Raw genomic sequence first — 14,581 nt, forward strand, 5'->3', positions numbered from 1 at the left:
CCTGGTCAATCTCCTCCACACCCTATCTAAAGCTTCCACATCTTTCCTATAATAAGGCAACCAGAAATGAACACAATACTCCCAACTGCGGTCAAACCAGTTACATAGAGCTACAACATTACCTTGCAGCTCTCGAACTTAACTCCTAGACTAATGAAGGCCAGCACACCATATGCCTTCTGAACCACCTTATGAACTTGTGTGGTGCCTTTGAGGGATTTGTAGACTTGCACCTGAAGATTCCTCTGGTCCCTCCACACTGACAAGAACCCTGCCATTAACCTTGCATTCGCCCTTCAAATTCAACCTTCTAAAGTGAATCACTTCGCAGTTCACTGGTGTCCACACTTTCATGTGCGTCCTTCATTTACTGTTTTTAATTCAGAGTTGAATCATCAGTACATTTTTCTTCACGACTGAGAGCACAAAGCAGGAAGGTTTACGATCGGAACCAATCCATAGGTTCTGTGGGACTGTAAGAACTAATTAACTGGGTAGAATCTCCAGAAACAACATCAGCACTTGTCTATTAATAACTAGCATGCCTGACATCACTCCCTCAACCTGGCTGCAAAGCCCTCAAAACCTATTTTCAACTCACAGCTTCACAGCTCTCTTGCATCCACCTCCCATCCACACAGTAAGGCCAAATGACCATTAGACACAGGAGCAGAATTAGTCCATCTGGCCGATCAAATCTGCTCTGTCATTCCATCATAGCTAACTTATTCTCCCTCTCCACCCCGTTAACACCGACGGAGAGCAGTTAAACCAAACGGTTTGCAAAACAGAGTACAGGCCCTATCAGCCCACTACATGGTGCTGACCTACTCTGAGATCAATCGAACCCTTCCCTCACACACCCACCTGCATTTTCACCCATGCACCTTGTGATGTTAATCATCATTCTCCTTCATGCTCATCATATGATGTGGGAGGTCGTGGTCTTTTCATGACCATGACTGTTCCTGGCAAATTTTTCTACAGAAATGTTCCACCATTGCCTTCTTCTGGGGCCCCAGCCACTGTCAATAATCTCCAGAAATTGTCTCTCTGGCATCAGTAGTCACATACAACCATCTACCTCCTGCTCCCATGGCTTCATGTGACCTTCATTGGGGCTAAGCAGGAAATTATGCTGGGGGCAGCCCGCACGTGTCTGGTGCCGACAGAGCATGCCCACAGCTCACCAGAGCACCCAGAGACACAGGGAGAATGTACAACTCCTTACAATCAGCAGCTGCAAAGGGTTGTGCTAATTGCTACACTACCGTGCCAATGACACTTCCAATGAAGCCCATGACTGCCCCACGCTGAGCGTGAAAGCTGGCCACCAACCCCTGAGACAAATTTAGTCTACTCTTCAAATGAAGTCACTAAGTTGATTGTCCCATTGCTATTTGAGGGAAAATGCTCTCTTCAAACTGGCCACTGTTCTTCCTAAACACAAGTGATTCTGCAGATGCTGGAAATCCAGAGTAACACACACAAAATGCTGGAGGAACTCTCCAGATCAGGCAGCATCTACAGAAATGTATGAGTAATCAGTGTTTCAGGCCGAGATCCTCAAATAGTTAGGAAGTGAGACCTCATAAACACGGACAACTGCAACCTCGCCCAGTAACCAGTATGAATACACACAATCAGTATCAGAGAGGTCCCTGGATAATCCTCAGACAGCAAAAGAGAGAGAAACAGAAATAGGTCAGTCAGAAGCACTGCTTCCTGATGACACTGATCTAATTTTAACTGCACATATGTCCACAAACATCAATAAATAATGTGTATTACACCATCCAAGTTAAAATTCCATGAGGCCTTAAGACAAATGAGTAGAATTAGGTCATTCAGCCCCTCGACTCTGTTCCGATATTCAATCATGGCTGATTTCATCATAGGGATCCCAGCAGAGATACTCAAATCATCCTTAGTGACAGGTGAGGTACCAGAGGATTGGAGGATAGCCAAAATTGTTCCGCTGTTTAAGAAAGGCTTTAAAAAGAAACCAGGAATTTATCGGCCAGTGAGTTTGACATCAGCGATGGGAAAGTTATTGGAAGACATTGTCAGGGACTGGACTTACAAGTATTTGGATAGCCATGGACTCATTAAGGATAGCCAGCATAGCTTTGTGTGTGGTAGGTCATCTCTGGCCTATCTTATGGAGTTTTTCGAGGAAGTTACCAGCAAAGTGGATGAAGACAAGGCAGTGGATGTTGTCTACATGGACTTTAGCAAGGCATTTGACAAGATCCCGCATGGGAGGTTGGTCAAGAAGTTTCAGTCACTCGACGTGCAGGATGAGGTAGTAAATTGGATTAGACATGGGCTTTCTGGGAGAAGCCAGTGAGTATAGTAAATGGTTGCCTAGAGAGGCAACTGGAGGCCTATGACTATTGGAGTGCCATGGAGATTGGTCCTTTGTTGTTTGTCATCAATATCAATGATCTGGATGATAATGTGGTTAACTGGATCAGCAAATTTGCAGATGACACTAAGATTAGGGGGTGTAGTGAACAGTGAGGAAGACTAGCATGGCTTGCAGAGGGATCTGCATCAGCTGGAAAAATTAGCTGAAAAGTGGAAGATGGAATTGAATGCAGACAAGTATGAAGTGTTTCACTCTGGTAGGGCTCTGAGGAGTGCGGTAGAAGACAGAGATCTGGGAAGACGGGTAGATAGGACCTTAAAGTAAGATTTGGCACATTGGCCTTCATAAATCAAAGGTTCAGTGAACACAGCCTTTTCTCCTTGGAGAGGCAGAGGATGAGCGGTGACCTGATAGAGGATGAGGGGCATTGATCGTGTGGATAGTCAGAGGCCTTTTTCCAGGGCTAAAATGGCTAATACGAGAGGGCACAGCTTTATGGTGCTTGGAAGTAGGTACAGAGGAAACATTAGGGGTAAGATTTTTACGCAGAGAGTGGTAAGTGCATAAAATAGGCTGCCAGCAACGGTGGTGGAGACAGATACGACAGGGTCTTTTCCAGCATCTGCAGATATCTTCGTGTTTGGGTCTTTTAAGAGACTCCTGGACAGGTACATGGAGCTTAGAAAAATAGAGGGCTATGGGTAACCCTAGGTAATGTCTAAAGTAAATGCATGTTCGGCACAGCATTGTGGGCCGAAAGGCCTGTATTGTGCTGTGGGTTTTCTATGTTTCTATGTTTCTAATTGAATACAGGAAATGGGATGTTATGTTGAAGTTGTATATGATATTTTTGAGGTCTAATTTGGAGTATTGTGTGCAATTTTGGTCACCTAACTACACAGGAAAAATGTAAATAAGGTTGAAAGAGTGCAAAGTAAATTTACAAGGATGTTGTCAAGTCTGGAGAACTTGGGTTATAGAGGAAGATTGAATAGGTTAGGACTTTATTCCTTGGAAAGTAGAAGATTGAGAGTAGATTTGATACAAACAGAAAACAAAAACAGATCGTGCAGACAGTAAAAGTAAGCAAATAGCATTCAGAATGAAAATGAGTCCTCAGACATGAAGCACAGAGCAGGCCACAGGCTCTGCGTCGGTTCAGCTCAGGACAGAGTAAACGTTGTGGAGCCCTCAGACACAGAGCCTGGAGCAGCCGGAGCAGGCCACAGGCTCAGACCCAGACACGGAGTCCAGAACAGCTGGAGCAGGCCACAGCCTCAGACCCAGACACGGAGCCCAGAACAGCTGGAGCAGGCCACAGGCTCAGACCCAGACACGGAGCCCAGAACAGCTGGAGCAGACCACAGGCTCAGACCCAGACACAGAGCCCAGAACAGCTGGAGCAGGCCACAGCCTCAGACCCAGACACAGAGCCCAGAACAGCTGGAGCAGGCCACAGGCTCAGACCCAGACACAGAGCCCAGAACAGCTGGAGCAGGCCACAGGCTCTGCCTCGGTTCAGCACAAGACTGAGTAAACATCGTGGAGCCCTCAGACACAGAGCCCAGTGCAGATGGAGCAGGCCACAGCCTCTGCCTCGGTTCAGTGCCAGGCTGAGTAAACATCGTGGAGCCCTCAGACACAGAGCCCAGTGCAGATGGAGCAGGCCACAGCCTCTGCCTCGGTTCAGTGCCAGGCTGAGTAAACATTGTGGAGCCCTCAGACACAGAGCCCAGAGCAGATGGAGCAGGCCACAGCCTCTGCCTCAGTTCAGCACAGGGCCAAGCAAACATTGCAGATTAGCAAGCAGAGCTATCTTGACCCTTGCCTCTTGTCCCGATATCCTGTCGTTTCAATCCATCTGGCCCATCATTTATATCATCCAGTCATCAGGTTGTTCCTTGCTCTAGGACGCGGGCTCTGTCACTTCAGTATGCTCAGGGCCCAGACACCGCCACCACGTTTTCACCCATACCCAACCTTTCCAAATCAATCAACCCTTGGACTTTCCTCACTCTCGATTCGGGTAGATAGGCCTCAATTCAGCATCAGTCCCTTTCGCCCTGACTTTGTTTTGCCCCTGCATGCCACGAATCTGCCTCAGCCATGGATTGACTTTGCCTCACACCTGCTCACTTCGGCCCGTGACTGAGCCTCGCCATCATTCACTTCAACCCTCCTATCCGCCTCGCCTTTGTTCGCTGTGAACATTTACAATAAATTTTACCAGAATTAATGTTGTTAATAAAGTATTTACTCTAATTCTTTGTTTTGTTTGCAGCCAGTGTGTAGTCACTGGGCTTCACCAGTGTCATCTTAAACCTTTAATATCACTGACATACATTGTGAAATCTGTTGTTTTGCTGCAGCAGTGCAGTGCAATACAAATTACTATAAATTATAAATTACAATTAGAAATATATATAAAAAGATAAATTAATTTTAATTAGTAAAAAGATAAGAGAGAGCAAATAATGTTCATGGGTTCATTGTCCATTCAGAAATCTGATGGCAGAGGAGAAGAAGCCGTTCCCAAAACATTGAGTGTTTGTCTGCAGTACCTCCTCCCTGATGGTAGCAATGAGAAGAGGGCATGTCCTGTGTGGTGGGAAGCTCTTAATGATGAAGACCGCCTTTTTGAGGCATCACCTTTTGAGGATGTCCTCGATGCTGGGGAGGCTTGTGCCCATAATGGAGCTGCTGAGATGTCCTCGATGCTGGGGAGGCTTGTGCCCATGATGGAGCTGCTGAGATGTCCTCGATGCTGGGGAGGCTTGTGCCCATGATGGAGCTGCTGAGATGTCCTCGATGCTGGGGAGGCTTGTGCCCATGATGGAGCTGCTGAGATGTCCTCGATGCTGGGGAGGCTTGTGCCCATGATGGAGCTGCTGAGATGTCCTCGATGCTGGGGAGGCTTGTGCCCATGATGGAGCTGCTGAGATGTCCTCGATGCTGGGGAGGCTTGTGCCCATGATGGAGCTGCTGAGATGTCCTCGATGCTGGGGAGGCTTGTGCCCATGATGGAGCTGCTGAGATGTCCTCGATGCTGGGGAGGCTTGTGCCCATGATGGAGCTGCTGAGATGTCCTCGATGCTGGGGAGGCTTGTGCCCACGATGGAGCTGCTGAGATGTCCTCGATGCTGGGGAGGCTTGTGCCCATGATGGAGCTGCTGAAATGTCCTCGATGCTGGGGAGGCTTGTGCCCATGATGGAGCTGCTGAAATGTCCTCGATGCTGGGGAGGCTTGTGCCCATGATGGAGCTGCTGAGATGTCCTCGATGCTGGGGAGGCTTGTGCCCATGATGGAGCTGCTGAGATGTCCTCGATGCTGGGGAGGCTTGTGCCCATGATGGAGCTGCTGAGATGTCCTCGATGCTGGGGAGGCTTGTGCCCATGATGGAGCTGCTGAGTTGGCAACTTTGTTCAGCTTTTTCCGATCCTGTGCAGTGATTGGAAACCGGGCAGTGATGCAGCCAGTTAGAATGCTCTCCACAGTCCATCTGTAGAAATTTGCAAGTCTTTGGTGACGTACTCCTATTGAAGTACAGCCAGTAATGCCTTCTTTGTAATTAGAACATAGAAACATAGAAAACCTACAGCACAATACAGGCCCTTCGGCCCACAAAGCTGTGCCAAACATGTCCTTACCTTAGAACGACCGAGGCTTACCCATAGCCCTCTATTTGTCTGAGCTCCATGTATCCATCCAGGAGTCTCTTAAAAGACCCTATTGTTTCCACTTCCACCACCGCCGCTGGAAGCCCATTCCACGCACTCACCACTCTCTGTGTAAAAAACTTGCCCCTGGCATCTCCTCTGTACCTACTTCCAAGCACCTTAAAACTGTGCTGTCACATGCTAGCCATTTCAGCCCTGGGGAAAAGCCTCTGACTATCCACACAACCAATGCCTCTCATTATATTGTACTCCTCTATCAGGTCACCTCTCATCCTCCATCGCTCCAAGGAGAAAAGGCCGAGTTCACTCAAGCTATTCTCATAGTTCTTGTCTTAATGCTATGATGGTACGGGAGCAAAGAGATTGTTGGATGATGGGACAGATCACTGACAATGCTCAGGTCTCTGTGTATGCAGCTTTCTGAAAGATATCGCCAATGAGCGGAAGAGAGACCCCGATGATCGTCTCAGCAGTCCTCGAAACCTCTTGTATGGATTTGTGATCAGCTGCTCTGCAATTCTGGTACCAGATGGTGATGCAGCTGGTGAGGATGTTCTCGAAGATGCTCCTGTAGAAACTGGCTGGAATGCATGGGGGCAGCTTCACTTCCCTCAATCTCCTCAGGAAGTGGAGACTCCACTGTGCTTTTTTTTAACCAAAGAGATGGTGTTGAGGGACCAAGTGAGATTTTCCATTATTGGCATTCCCAGAAACTTGGTGTTCCTGACTCTCTCCACAGAGGATCTGCGTATGTAGTGAGTAGTGGTCAGCTTGCATCTTCCTAAAGTTAAATTACCATCTCTTTAGTCTGGTCCAAGTTGTTGAGTGAGGAGCTGTGTCAGAAACAAGAACAAGGCTATGGGCCCAAATGTAATCCAAGTGTCCACAGAGTTCAGAACCACATTATATCGAAACATAAAAGTGTTTATTATTAAATGTGTATTTATTGCATTTACTTTAAAAATGAAGATTGCGGTTTCGTAGAAAAAAGGAACATAGTAAGCTCGGGGTGTCGTAGTTCAGAGTTCAATTCCAGCATCCTTTGTAAGAAAATGTGTACAATCTCCCTGTGTGTACATGGGTTTCCTCCCACAGTCCAAAGATGTACGATTTTGCAGGTTAATTGGTCATTGTAAATTGTCCTGTGATTAGGTCAGGGTTAAATAGGTGGTTGCCTGGCGGTGTAGCTGGGAGTGCCAGAAGGGCCTGTTCTGCACAGTATCTCTAACTAAAAATAAAAATAAATTTAAAAATTTGACCCATGATGCTGTGCCAACCTTTTAACCTACTCCAAGATCAATCTAACCCTTCCCTCCTGCATAACCCTCTATTTTTCTATCATCCATGTACCTATCCAAGAGTCCCTTCAAAGTCTGTAATCTATCTGCTTCTACCACCACCCCTGTTGGCATGTTCCACACACTCGCCACTCTCGGTGTAAAAAACCTACCTCTGACATCCCTGCTATTCTTTCCTCCAATCACCTTGAAACTATGTCCCCTTGAGCTGCCCTGGGAAAAATATATTGCGTTCGGCATCAGATTTATAATGCGTTTATCGTCGTACACTTGACAAGAGCCTAACCAGAAACAGAGATGTGCAGACAGTCACCTGAATGTGAGGACAATGGAAGCATGTGAACACTGGGCAGACAGAAGAGTTTAGTTCAGATGGCCATTTGATTACTAATGTAATTGGTTCAGCACAGCATTATGGGCCGAATGGCCTGCTCCCGGGCTCTACTATTCGATGTTCTGTGTTCTAGAAGCCAAGTTGGATGACAGTTGGACAGGTGACATTAAAAGGAAGGGGTTCACACTGCAACATAAATGACATGGAATGAAAGAGACGTCTGGCCACGAATTCCAGTGTTTTGCGTCCTGAAAGCTGATGGGAAAGCCACAGTGGAGGGGTGAAGGATTGGAGGGTGCACTGGGGCAGAATTGGAGTGAGAGGTTGCAGTGATAGGGGGAGTTATGGACACAGAGGAGACCAAAAACAGTGAACACTTTAAATTCAAGTAACTTGTCAGAATCAGAATCAACATTAAGCTTAATATCACTGACATATGTCACAAAATCTGTGGTTTGTGGCAGTACATTGCAGTACATAATAATAAAAAAGCTATAAATTACAATAAGAAATATATATAAAATGTTACATTAAGTATGTAAAAAGAAAACAAAAAACTGAGGAAATGTTCATGGGAACATTCAGAAATCTGATGGTGAAAGGGAAGAAGCCATTCCTGAAACACTGAGCTCATGTCTTCAGGCTCCTGTATCTCTTTCAATATGGTAGCAATGAGAAGAGAGCATGTCCTGGGTGGTGGGGGTCCTTAATGATGGAGATAGTGCAGATCAGTGAGTTCAGGGGTGAGGTATGAACCCTCTGCACATTCGGCAAGGACATGAAGAGCAGTTCAGGAACTCAGGTGAATGGAAGGAGCAGGAGATGAAAATGCAGTGGTGAGTAGGATGCACGGACAGGGAAGCTGGCAGTGATACAGCCGAAAATTGACATTCTAGGTGAGAAACACACAAGAATAAGAAATGAAATAAATAGCACACCAAGATGTGGTCAAGATGACTAGAATATAAAAACAATGATGTAATGCTGAGGCTTTATAAGACACAACATCGCCTCTACATTCTCAGAAGTTGGCATGTCACCTAAAACTTGAACAAACTTTTATAGATAAACATTAGAGAGTATTCTGACTGACTGCGACATGGCCTGGTATAGAAACACCAATGCCCAGGAATGGAAAAGTCTACAAAAGGTGGTGGATACAGTCCAGCCCGCCACAGGTAAAGTCGTCCTCACCACTGAGCACAGCTACATGGAGCGCTATCACAGGAAAGCAGCCTCCATCATCAGGGACCCCCACCATCCAGGCCATACTCTCTTCTCATTGATGCCATCAGGAAGGAGGTACAGGAGCCTCAGGACCCACACCACCAGGTTCAGGAACAGTTATTACCCCTCATCATTGGGCTCTTGAACCAGAGGGGATAACTTCCCCCAACTCAACACTGAACTGATTCTACAATCGGTGAACTCACTATCAACAACTCATGTTCTTGGTATTATTTATTTATTTACAGTACTTGTTTTTTAAATTTATTCTGTTTGCCGCCTTTTGCACGTTGATTATTGCAGTCTTTGTTTGAGATACAGCACGGTAACAGGCCCTTGCGCCACCCAATTACAGCCGTGTGAAAAATTAACCTACTAATGTGTATGTCTGTGCAGTCTGGGAGGAGACTCGAGAAACCCACGTGGTCACAGGGAGAACATACAGAGAGCAGTGGGAACTGAACCCAGGTCACTGATGCTGTTTTAGTGTTGTGCTGACCACGGTGCTGTGGTGCCACCTCACAGATTCTATTGGGCAGTATTTCTTTGTTTATTCTGCACGTCCAAAAGAAAATGAATCTTAGGGTAGTATATGGTGACATACATATGTGGCACTCTGATAATGAATGTACTTTGAACTTTGAACCTGGAAAGGAAGTGTTTACAGTGGTTTCAAACAGCAGGCAGGCATAATGGAGTGAGCAGACTCTGGACATTATAACAGCCATTGTGGCATTGTCACTCACCAATCTCACGAAGCCAGTGCTGGCAGAGAGGATGAGGGACAAACCACTCGAGCTCTTCGGTGAACTCCCTCCCACCTGGTTTTATTTATTTATTTAGAGATACAGCACAGGAACAGGCCCTACCAGCCCAGTGATCCTAGCCCCCGACAACCTACCTATTTAAACTGCCAAATCACAGGACAATTTACAATGACCAATTAACTTACTATTCCGTATGTCTTTGGACTGCAGGAGAATACAGGAGCACCTGGAGGAAACCCATTCATTCACCAGGAGGACATAGTAATGCCTTACAGACAGCATTGGAATACAACTCCTAACTCTGAAGCCCAAAATGTAATAGCATCACACTAACCACTATGCTACTGTGGCACCCACATTCACGTATAACCTATTTTAACTCCACCAGCTACTTCAGTTCCATACCCCTAATGCCATAGGTATAACTTCTGACAAAGCAAGGGGCAGGGGAAAGGGGTATAATTGTAATTAGATGGCAATGATCGGAGAATGGCTTTGTCGAGCACCTTCACTCTGTCCACCACGAATGTGGGATCTGGTATTTCAATTCAACGTCCCATTCCCATTCCAATATACTGGTCAAGGCCCCCTTTACTGCCATGATGAGGTCAATCTGAGGTTGGAGGAGCAATACCTCATTTTCCATCTAGGTGGCTTTCAACCTGATGACATGAGCATCAGTTTCTCTGACTCCAGTGGTTTCTCCCTCTCCCCCTTCCTCTTTGTCCATTCCAAATTGCACCTTCTCTCTTACTCCTTCTCTTCTCCTCACCTATCCATCACCTCCCATTGGACCTGCAAAGGAAATATTTACAGAACTTTCAAACCCCTTCTCCCGTGGTCTACTGTCCTCTCTGATCAGACCCCTTCATTTTCAGCCCTTTACCTCTTCTGCTAATCACTTCCCAGCCTCTTAATTCGTCACTCCCTTCCCCTCTCCCCCCACCTTCTGCCTCCTTCCTTTCCAGTCCTGATAAAGGATCTTGGCCCAAAGCATCACCTGTTTGTTATCCTCCCAGGATGCTGCCTGACCTGCTGAGATCCTCTAGCAGTTTGTGCATGTGTTCCTCATACTCTCCAGCATCTCGTGTTTAAGGTTGACTGTCTGCATGCTGCAGATAACCATTCGCTGGACAATTTGCCCCAACACGACTCTGTCAATAATTCACAATGGCAAATATTCTTTAGTTTGTCATGAGTATAACTTCAACTCATCCAAAAAAATCATGGTCTCTGCTACAACATGATCATTAATCCCAGAAAGAGAGAGTAACTCACCAAATGCTTGCTTGATTTGAGATCCACTAAAAATTCTTCACAACTTTGACCTGGACATGAACACAAGACATGAAGATCAAAGCAAAGGTGAAAGCTAGGATGAAGACATCAAGGAACATTTGATTATTGACTAAGGAGCACTGTCAGCATCACTTGAACCAGAGGGGATAACTTCACTCACCCCACCACTGAACTGCTCCCACAGCCTATGGACTCACTTTCAAGGACTCTTCATCTCATGTCTCAGATTTTTATTCCTTATACATTTTATTATTAATATTCTTTTTGTTTCTTTTTGTATTTGCAATTTGCTGTCCTTTGCAATTGGTTGCTTATCCAATTTGTGTGCAGTTTATCATCGATCCAATCATGTTTCTTTGTATTTACTGTGAATGCCTGTGAGAAAATAAATCTGAAGGTTGTATATGATGACATACATGTTCTTTGATAATCAATTTACTTGAACTTTGAATGTTAAATATCAATAGTCTTTTGCAAAACAGCTGGCAGTAGGATCCAATGGGGAGATCTACAAGGGATTCAGGGGAAACTAGCAAGGTACATTCAGAATTGGCTCGATGATAGGAAGCGGAGGGTGAATAGTTGAAGGTTGAATCTCCATCTGGAGGTCACTGACACATGAGGTGCCCAGGGGTCAGTGTTAGTACCTCTGTTATTCATTACTTATATTAATGAGGTAAATGTGTTTAGAAGCTATGATTAGCTAGTTAACTAATGATACTAGAACTAGGAGTCGGTTCATTACAGGTTACAATGAGTTGTTAAGAAATTGTAAACACAGGAGCAGAATTAGGCCATTAGGCCCATCAAGTCTGCTCTGCCATTCCATCTGATTTATTATCCCTCCTAATGCCATTCTCCTGCCTTCTCCCCATAACCATAAACATATTTACTAATCAAGAACCCATCAACCTCCTCTTTAAATATACCCAATGACTTGGCCTCTAGAGTCATCAGTGGCAATGAATTCCACAGATTAGCCACTCTCTGGCTGAAGTCAGCTCCTTCTCATCTCTGTTCCAAAGGGATGTCCTAGACTCCCCCACTATAGGAAGCATCTTCTCCATGCCCACTCTATCTAGGTCTTCCAATAATGAGATTTCTTCTCATTCTTCCAATCCACAATGAGTATAGGCTTAATCAGTATGGGAGGTGGTCTGAGGAATGGGAAATGAATTTCAGCTTAGATAACATAAAGAGATGCAATTTAATACTTCCAAAAGACTAAGTTATTGATTAGACAGGGCATCAAAGGTTACGTAGAGAAGGCAGGAGAATGGGGTAGAGAGGGATAGTAAATCAGCTATGTTGGACTTCCAGAGTGGACGAGCTGAAAAGCCTAATTCTGCTCCTATGCTTTATAGTCCTTGTTGTAAAATAAAACAATTGCAAGAATAAACTGGAATGCGTTTTCATTTTTGCATTCACAGTTAAGGCATAACATAGTCCAACTGTACTGTTACTACTCAACACACAAGATGCTGGAGGGAATCAGCAGATCAGGCAGTCACGTTTTGGGGCAAGACCGTACATCAGGACAGGAAAGGAAGGGGTAAGATGCCAGAACGTGCAGGGAGGGGAAAAGGTAAAAGCTGGGAGGTGATAGGTGAGATCAGGTGGCTGTGGTGTGGGGGAAGAGTCAGTAAGGAGCTGGGGGGTGATGGATGAGATCAGGTGGCTGTGGTGGGGAGAGAGTCAGTAAGGAGCTGGGAGGTGATGGGTGAGATCAGGTGGGTGTGGTGGGGAGAGAGTCAGTAAGGAGCTGGGAGGTGATGGGTGAGATCTGGTGGGTGTGGTGGGGAGAGAGTCAGTAAGGAGCTGGGAGGTGATGGGTGAGATCAGGTGGCTGTGGTGGGGAGAGAGTCAGTAAGGAGCTGGGAGGTGATGGGTGAGATCTGGTGGGTGTGGTGGGGAGAGAGTCAGTAAGGAGCAGGGGGGTGATGGGTGAGATCAGGTGGGTGTGGTGGGGGGAGTCAGTAAGGAGCTGGGGGGTGATGGGTGAGATCAGGTGGGTGTGGTGGGGAGAGAGTCAGTAAGGAGCTGGGAGGTGATGGGTGAGATCAGGTGGGTGTGGTGGGGGGAGTCAGTAAGGAGCTGGGGGGTGATAGGTGAGATCAGGTAGCTGTGGTGGGGGGAGAGTCAGTAAGGAGCTGGGAGGTGATGGGTGAGATCAGGTGGGTGTGGTGGTGGGAGAGTCAGTAAGGAGCTGGGGGGTGATGGGTGAGATCAGGTGGGTGTGGTGGGGGGAGAGTCAGTAAGGAGCTGGGGGGTGATGGGTGAGATCAGGTGGGTGTGGTGGGGAGAGTCAGTAAGGAGCTGGGAGGTGATGGGTGAGATCAGGTGGGTGTGGTGGGGAGAGAGAGTCAGTAAGGAGCTAGGGGGTGATGGGTGAGATCAGGTGGGTGTGGTGGGGGGAGAGTCAGTAAGGAGCTGGGGGGTGATGGGTGAGATCAGGTGGGTGTGGTGGGGAGAGTCAGTAAGGAGCTGGGAGGTGATGGGTGAGATCAGGTGGGTGTGGTGGGGAGAGAGAGTCAGTAAGGAGCTGGGAGGTGATGGGTGAGATCAGGTGGGTGTGGTGGGGAGAGTCAGTAAGGATCTGGGGGGTGATGGGTGAGATCAGGTGGGTGTGGTGGGGAGTCAGTAAGGAGCTGGGGGGTGATGGGTGAGATCAGGTGGGTGTGGTGGAGAGAGTCAGTAAGGAGCTGGGGGGTGATGGGTGAGATCAGGTGGGTGTGGTGGGGGGGAGTCAGTAAGGAGCTGGGGGGTGATGGGTGAGATCAGGTGGGTGTGGTGGAGAGAGTCAGTAAGGAGCTGGGGGGTGATGGGTGAGATCAGGTGGGTGTGGTGGGGGGGAGTCAGTAAGGAGCTGGGGGGTGATGGGTGAGATCAGGTGGGTGTGGTGGGGGGAGTCAGTAAGGAGCTGGGGGGTGATGGGTGAGATCAGGTGGGTGTGGTGGTGGAAAGTGTCTGTAAGGAGCTGGGGGTGATGGGTGAGATCAGGTGGGTGTGGTGGGGGGAGTCAGTAAGGAGCTGGGGGTGATGGGTGAGATCAGGTGGGTGTGGTGGTGGAAAGTGTCAGTAAGGAGCTGGGGGGTGATGGGTGAGATCAGGTGGGTGTGATATGGGGAGTCAGTAAGGAGCTGGGGGGTGATGGGTGAGATCAGGTGGGTGTGATGGGGGGAGTCAGTAAGGAGCTGGGGGGTGATGGGTGAGATCAGGTGGGTGTGGTGGGGAGAGTCAGTAAGGAGCTGGGAGGTGATGGGTGAGATCAGGTGGGTGTGGTGGGGGGAGTCAGTAAGGAGCTGGGGGGTAATGGGTGAGATCAGGTGGGTGTGATGGGGAGAGAGTCAGTAAGGAGCTGGGGGGTGATGGGTGAGATCAGGTGGGTGTGGTGGGGGGAGTCAGTAAGGAGCTGGGAGGTGATGGGTGAGATCAGGTGGGTGTGGTGGGTGGGGAGTCAGTAAGGAGCTGGGAGGTGATGGGTGAGATCAGGTGGGTGTGGTGGGGGGAGTCAGTAAGGAGCTGGGAGGTGATGGGTGAGATCAGGTGGGTGTGGTGGGGAGAGTCAGTAAGGAGCTGGGGGGTGATGGGTGAGATCAGGAGGGTG

At 47.5% G+C, this 14,581-nt stretch overlaps 1 protein-coding gene across 6 annotated transcripts in view; it reads right to left on the reverse strand.

Annotated features, from left to right (window-relative positions):
* The window catches only part of slc7a14a (solute carrier family 7 member 14a), a 210,775-nt gene that overhangs the window by 128,092 nt on the left and 68,102 nt on the right, over positions 1-14,581 (reverse strand). For 4 of the 6 annotated variants that reach the window (XM_073041784.1, XM_073041786.1, XM_073041783.1 and 1 more), the window contains exon 2: positions 10,954-11,003. The exons of the other annotated variants lie outside the window; for them this stretch is intronic. The gene's annotated coding sequence lies outside the window, so the exon portion shown is untranslated. The remainder of the gene's footprint in view (positions 1-10,953; positions 11,004-14,581) is intronic. 6 annotated transcript variants of the gene reach the window in all.

The sequence above is a fragment of the Hemitrygon akajei genome, chromosome 3 (genome assembly GCF_048418815.1).
Source record: "Hemitrygon akajei chromosome 3, sHemAka1.3, whole genome shotgun sequence".
Taxonomy (NCBI): Eukaryota; Metazoa; Chordata; class Chondrichthyes; order Myliobatiformes; family Dasyatidae; genus Hemitrygon; species Hemitrygon akajei.